General features: G+C 37.4%; 1 pseudogene; it reads left to right on the plus strand.

Annotated features, from left to right (window-relative positions):
- Positions 1 to 6,455: 6,455 nt before the first annotated feature.
- LOC133042339 (histone H3.3A-like) lies at positions 6,456 to 7,325 on the plus strand (annotated as a pseudogene).
- The last annotated feature ends 619 nt before the right edge of the window (positions 7,326 to 7,944 follow it).

Consider the following 7,944-nt stretch of genomic DNA (forward strand, 5'->3'; position numbering starts at 1 on the left):
TGAAGTCTATTTATTTTTATCACCACTTATTTTTAGAGACTGGATAAGCAGAAGCACCCAGGAAAATAATTACCTTGGACAGTTTCTCAAAAAACAAAACAAAACAAAACAAACAAAAAAAAAAAACACTTCGGGGTTAAACTAGGATTAGAAAATTCTCAGAAAGTGGTTTGATTTTGGAAGAAGTTCCCACCAGACTGAGCACTTCATTTACCTCCACAATACTTCCACACCTCATTTTCTCTTCCAGTGATGCTATCCATTCCAGGGCCCCATTGCACATCCAACTTAAGTATTCAGAAAGTTGTCAACAAGAATGTTTACTTGTCTAGTCATGTTTAGCTAGGAAAATAAATGCAACAGAAATCACAGCTGTACTTTCTAAAGCACTCTGAAAAATAAGATCTTGAGCTTCAGTACAGAGAATTTCTACAACTTAACCTAGAATTTTGCCTCCAAGATATGGAAATTTGGAAATTTTCTACCAGAGTTCGCCATTCTTTTTAAGGAAACAATTACACTATTTACAAAATCACTAGAGTGTAGGATCTTGAAGCAACAGCTGCAGGGACTATTAAAAGGATGGATTGTACCATTACAGTCCTTGTGCAAGAGCTCCAGACTGGGCAACAATCTTGCAGCTACTCCTACATATCAGAACCCACCCTGGCAGAAGCTTCACCTACAGACTGAAGGCATACATGCTCCTGAATTTCTGTTCTTATGATTCAGAAGGTGTGCAGCTTAACTGAAGTTGGAAAAAAAAGGGAAAATGAGAGATATAGATCCACATTGTATTTATTCTTCAATGAAATAAATTATTTACTGTGAATTCAGTATACCTATGACAAGGACATAGATCAATATATGACTGACAGATGAATGTGTGTGTGTGTGTATATATATATATATATATGCACTTATATATATAGGATATATATAAATATAAGACATCTTCAAGTAACTTTGCTTAATCTATTATAAACTTTAAAATCCCACTTGAAAGAAGTCAAGCTTCCCAGCTGTCCCAAGAGCAGGAGCTAAAACAATAGGTCCAAAGTCAAACAGATGACCTATGTATTGAAATTTAAAACTAATATGAAGAAGTTACTGGGGAGAAATGCTCATTCCAGGTTTGATGAAAAAAAAGTTTCACTCCTATAAGGACCCCAGTGCTATCTTGATGTGTATTATTCAGATCCCTATTTGGGCTCAATAACTCAAAGGACATGCTTTAAAGCTGCCCCATATGCCTTATAAATAGAGCACCCAGAGCCAACTTTAAAAAATTCATTACCATAAAAGTTAAGTTCATCTTCAATGTATCCCATTTATCTACTTTATTCACTGCCATTCCTTGTTATAACTTTCAACCTTTTTTTCACTGAATACATAGAGAGCATTTTATTATTATATATAAAGACACCATCCAAAATTCCCCCCATGTTCTAGTTTTGATTATGTAGAATTGTAAAGCATTGCTGTATGTTGACTTTCAACCTTTTACCCCACCACTTCTGAAAAATAAGGACTTGCTGATACAGCATCATCTTCTAGGTAAAAGGAATCTGTGCTTATTTCTGAACTACTTATATATGCATTTTAATACTTTGATCTCAAAGTATAAAATGAAATGTGCTTTTACTTATTGAAGTAATTTAAGATAGGAAGTGGAAGGAAGGATAATTTTGTGGAGGTCTTCTATTACACAAAGAAATAATGTATTCTAGGATAACAGAATGTTGGTACAGAGATGTAACCTATTTCCTTAAGTTTTAAATTTTAGCATATAAATAAATAAATAAATTTTAGCATATATAGACAGTTAATCACAAACTGATGAAATCCCATCTTGTTCTATGTTGCAAAATGTTTCTCTGTTTCCTTGAAAAAGATGACTGTTAAACCAAAATAATTGCAGTTTCTCATTAGGGAAATAGCACAATGGGCCAGCATGTTATGTATTAATTAATTAATTCATTCATTCATTCATTTCTGGCATGTTTATGCAAGCATTAGTTGCTACATTTTTATGGAGCTCTTATTATATACCAGGCATTTTTTACCCAAATAATGTCCTAAAATGTCCTAAAATGATCAGACTCAAGTTGAAGGAGAACTTCTGGTAAAAGAAAATCCTCATTAATCAGTATTTCAACAGATGTGATGTGTGTGTGTGTGTGTGTGTGTGTGTGTGTATGTTTGTGTGTGTGTGTGTGTGTATGGTAAAGATGCTCTAAGGTGAAAAAACTTGCACACTAAATTTGACTCTCAGCCCTGATGCCTATTAACTGAGTTCTCATGAGGATATTCCTTAATATTTTTAAATTACATTTTTCTTTTCTGTAAAATGGTGATCATAATCATCTCACAGAGTTGTTACAAGGATAAAATGGTTAAAATATGTAATTACTTAGATAATTGAATGGAGTACATATATTAACTGGCATATACAAGTTATCTTTATTAAAACTATGTATTCAATATCATTTAGCAAGTGAGACGTTTAGTTTTTTGTGTCAGTCTGGCTAGGCTATTGTACCCAGTTATAATCAAGTGCCAATCTAGGTGTTGCCATAACTACATTTTGTAGATGTGGTTAATACATGGAGTCAGTTTGAGTGAGTCAGTGCAAGTGGCTCAGTTGCATCCCACTCTTCGAGACCCCATGGACTATACAGTCTATGGGATTCTCCAGGCCAGAATACTGGGGAACCTTTCCCTTCTCCAGGGGATCTTCTCAACCCGGGGACTGAACCCAGGTCTCCCGCATTGCAGGTGGATTCTTTACCAGCTGAGCCACAAAGAAAGCCCAAGAATACTGGAGTGGATAGCCTATACCTTCTCCAGCAGATCTTCCCCACCCAGGAATGGGACCTGGGTCTCCTGCACTGCAGGCGGATTCTTTACCAACTGAGCTATCCAGGGAAGCATAAGTGAGAGTGAAAGTCACTCAGTACTGTCCCATATTTGCGACCCCATGGACTATACTGTCCATGAAATTCTCCAGGCCAGAATACTGGAGTGGGTAGCCTATCCCTTCTTCAGCAGATCTTCCTGACCCAGGAATTGAACTGGGGTCTCCTGCACTGCAGGCAGATTCTTTACCAACTGAGCTACCAGGGAAGCCCTATACACAGTCAGTTGGTTTTACGTAAAAGCCATGGTGCCTTCAATCATATGAATGATTCTCATCCAATCAGCTGATGGCCTTAAGAGCAAAAACTAAGGTTTTCCAGCAGAAGAGGAAATTATACTCAAGATTGGTACATTAATTCTTGACTAAATTTCCAGGCTTTTGGCATGCCCTACAAACTTTTGGACTAGCCTGGCCAGTCCCAACAATCATGAGTGCCAATTTCTTAAAATGAATCAAGCATATGTATATGCACAGACACAAATACACTACAGATTCTATTTCCTATAAATATGAGACATATATGTGTATATTTGCATACATATATGAATATATTATGTATATTATGTCAGTGTCATTGGTTCTGTTTCTCTGGGGATCTTGACTGATACAGTAGGGGAAGCACAATACTGATTTTCTATTAATAAACTGTATGCTTTAGCTTTGTTTTGTGCCTGATAATCAGCCATCTGTGCTTCATTCGCAAATTTCACCTCAATAAAACTTCACATGTGTAACAAAATCAGTGACTAAGAAATGATAGAAGTTTTGATGGATAAGGAGAAGACAGTGTGTGTTGTAAAGGAACCATAGCCCTAAAGTGATTTTTAAAAAAAAGAAACCTACAGCCCTGTAATGACAGAATTATGTCTCCTTTCTCAAAGTGTTCCCTCTGAGCCATACACTTTGCTTTTTCCCCCTTTTTTTTCTTTCTCCTTCCTCCTTTCCAAAGTGCTATGTTCTTCTATGCATTGCCCTAACATGCTTGATTCCATTCCATTTATATGCAAAGTAATTTAATTTTATTCCCTATCAGTATTAAGCAGTGCACATAATCCCATGTATAATTTTATATCCTCAAGCATGTAAAAATCATTATACCAAAGATAAAAAATTTGCCTTGCTTTTAGAAAGTTACTATCACAGAGAATTGCATAGTACCTTGTTTAATACCATAGCTTAAAACCATAGCTCACCATTTTGTTCAGCTATTTATATTCTTTTGTAATGCTTTATAATATTTAAGTAATATATCTTAATATATTCTTATACTACACCTTATAGCTTTTGGTCTAGTAGTAAATAGAATATTTCTATTTCCTTTTTAATTGTGTTTTGCTGATATAAAAGAAGGATATTTAATTTTACATAATTTTATTGCAAAATTATTGACTCTTTTGAACTGTGGTGTTGGAGAAGACTCTTGAGAGTCCCTTGTGCTGCAAGGAGATCCAACCAGTCCATCCTAAAGGAACTCAATGCTGAATATTCATTGGAAGGACTGATGCTGAAGCTGAAGCTCCAATATTTTGGCCCCTGATGAGAAGAACTGACTTGCTGGAAAAGACCCTGATGCTGGAAAAGATTGAAGGCAGGAGGAAAAGGGGATGACAGAGGATGAGATGGTTGGATGGCATCACCGACTCAATGGACATGTATTTGAACAAGCTCTGGGACTTGGTGATGGACAGGGAAGCCTGGTGTGCTGCATTCCATGGGCTGGTAAAGAGTCAGACACAACTGAGCAACTGAACTGAACTGAATGGTACAGTATCCAATTATTGGAATAAATTGTTCATTTTTACTTACAGATTCCTTTGAATATTGTGGAAATATTTTGTTGTTGCTGTTCAGTCACTAAGTTGTGACCAACTCTTTGTGACCTCATGGACCACAGCATGCCAGGCTTCCTTGTCCTTCACTATCTCCCAGAGTTTGCTTAAACTCATGTTCACTGAGTTGGTGATAGCATCCAACCATCTCATCCTCTGTCACCCCCTTCTCCTCCCCTCAGTCTTTCCCCGCATCAAGGTCTTTTCCAGTGAGTTGAATCTTGGCATCAGGTGGCCAAAGTATTGAAGCCTCAGCTTCAGCAACAGTCCTTCCAGTGAATATTCAAGGTTGATTTTCTTTAGGATTGACTGGTTTGATTTCCTTACTGCCCAAGGGAATCTCAAGAGTCTTCACCAACAACACCACAATTCAAAAGTATCAATACTTCAGCATCTAGCCCTTTTATGGTCCAACTCTCACATCTGTACATGACTACTGGAAAAAATTTGAGGTCCTATTTAATTTTTTATAGCCCTCTTTAGAATTTTTAAGATTTTTATTTCTTTATTTCAATAAAAGTTAAACAATCATTAAATTGTATGCATCTAAATTTGGAAATGCATTTACATTTGGAAAATGTAAAGCAAAAAGTAAAACTGAATTACAAGTTGAAATTTTTAAGTATATTTTTTATTTCTAATTTAATTTACCTTCTGTTGAGAATGTTATCTGTGAGATCCTGATTCTCAGAAATTTGTTACGGCTTACTTTAGATGTATTATATTATTTTAAATATTATAGTATTTTTAATTATATCGAAATAAATGCCAAAATAGTTAGCTAAAAACTTGAGTAGTGTGGCTTATAGGGAGTGGAAAGTTAAGAAGATGCTATTTCTATGTACACACTTTGAAAGTCTATTTAACTCTGTAAAATGTTTGAATGTAGAGCTTCTTAAATCTAATTTTACTTTTTGGAAGGGGAACCTTAAGTGAATGCTTATTCATATTCTATGCCATTTTAAATTTAGAGCCACACTTCAGTTATACTTTCACTTTGTTTTTACACTTTATTTTTTGTATTGATGATTCATTGGCTTTAAACGTTGCAGATATCTTTCCTTAGTCAGTCTCTTGTCTACTAATGCTACGTATTAGCATCTATTTTTCATCTTAATATTTGCCTCTAAGATCTTGTTCAGGTAGCCTATCTTTAGTCATATATCACAAATGTGTTCTCCTATATTTTCTTCCTTCAGCTCTATGCTTTCCTATCAGTTCAGTTCAGTTCAGTCGCTCAGTCGTGTCCGACTCTTTGCGACCCCATGAATCGCAGCATGCCAGGCCTCCCTGTCCATCACAAACTCTCAGAGTTTACTCAAACACATGTCCATCGAGTCGGTGATGCCATCCAGCCATCTCATCCTCTGTCATCCCCTCTCCTCCTGCCCCCAATCCCTCCCAGCATCAGGGTCTTTTCCAATGAGTCAGCTTTTCGCATGAGGTGGCCAAAGTATTTGGGTTTCAGCTTCAGCATCAGCCCTTGCAGTGAACACCCCCAAGACTGATCTCCTTTAGGATGGACTGGTTGGATCTCCTTGCAGCCCAAGGGACTCTTAAGAGTCTTCTCCAACACCACAGTTCAAAAACATCAATTCCTTTCAATTGTATTCGCAGTCGCCGCAGCGCCGCCGTCTCTCTCCAACACCAGCGCCGCCCCTAGCTCACCGAGCTCCAGCCGAAGGAGAAGGGGGGTAAGTAAGGAGGTCTCTGTACCATGGCTAGTACAAAGCAGACTGCCCGCAAATCGACCGGTGGTAAAGCACCGAGGAAGCAACTCGCTACAAAAGCCGCTCGCAAGGCTGCGCCCTCTACTGGAGGGGTGAAGAAACCTCATGGCTACAGGCCTGGTACTGTGGCACTCGGTGAAATTAGACGTTAGCAGAAATCCACTGAACGTCTGATCCCCAAACTTACCTTCCAGCGTCTGGTGCGGTAAATTGCTCAAGGCTTCAAAACAGACCTGCGCTTCCAGAGCGCAGCTACCGGTGCTTTGCAGGAGGCAAGTGAGGCCTATCTGGTTGGCCTTTTTGAAGACACCAACCTGTGTGCTATCCATGCCAAACGTGTAACAATTATGCCAAAAGACATCCAGCTAGCACGCCGCATACGTGGAGAACGTGCTTAAGAATCCACTATGATGGGAAACATTTCATTCTTAAAAAAAAAAAAAAAATCCTCTTCTTCCTGTTATTGGTAGTTCTGAACGTTAGATATTTTTTTTCCGTGGGGTCAAAAGGTACCTAAGTATATGATTGCAAGTGGAAAAATAGGGGACAGAAATCAGGTATTTGCAGTTTTTCCATTTTCATTTGTGTGTGACTTTTAATATAAATGCGGGGACATAAAGCATTAATGAAAGTCAAAATGTTTCAGTGAACAAGTTTCAGCAGTTCAACTTTATAACAATTATAAATAAACCTGTTAAATTTTTCTGGACAATGCCAGCATTTGGATTTTTTTAAAACAAGTAAATTTCTTATTGACTGCAACTAAATGGTGTTTGTAGCATTTTTATCATACAGTAGATTCCATCCATTCACTATACTTTTCTAACGGAGTTGTCCTACATGCAAGTACGTGTTTTTAATGTTGTCTGTCTTCTGTGCTGTTCCTGTAAGTTTGCTATTAAAATACATTAAACTACATTAAATACATTAAACTAAAATACTAACAACAACAACAAAAAGCATCAATTCTTCAGTGCTCAGCTTTCTTCACAGTCCAACTCTCACATCCATACATGACCACTGGAAAAACCATAGCCTTGACTAGACGGACCTTTGTTAGCAAAATAATGTCTCTGCTTTTTAATATGCTGTCTAGGTTTGTCATAGACTTCCTTCTAAGGAGTAAGCATCTTTTAATTTCATGGCTGCAATCATCATCTGCAGTGATTTTGGAGCCCAAAAAAATAAAGTCTGACACTGTTTCCACTGTTTCCCCATCTATTTCCCATGAAAGATGGGATCGGATGCCATGATCTTAGTTTTCTGAATGTTGAGCTTTAAGCCAACTTTTTCACTCTCCTTTTTCACTTTCATAAAGAAGCTTTTTAGTTCCTCTTCACTTTCTGCCATAAGAGTGGTGTCATCTGCATATCTGAGGTTATTGATATTTCTCCCAGCAATCTTGATTCCAGCTTGTGCTTCATCTAGCCCAGTGTCTCATGATGTACTCTGCATATAAGTTAAA

Source organism: Dama dama, chromosome 21, assembly GCF_033118175.1.
Source record: "Dama dama isolate Ldn47 chromosome 21, ASM3311817v1, whole genome shotgun sequence".
Lineage (NCBI taxonomy): Eukaryota > Metazoa > Chordata > Mammalia > Artiodactyla > Cervidae > Dama > Dama dama.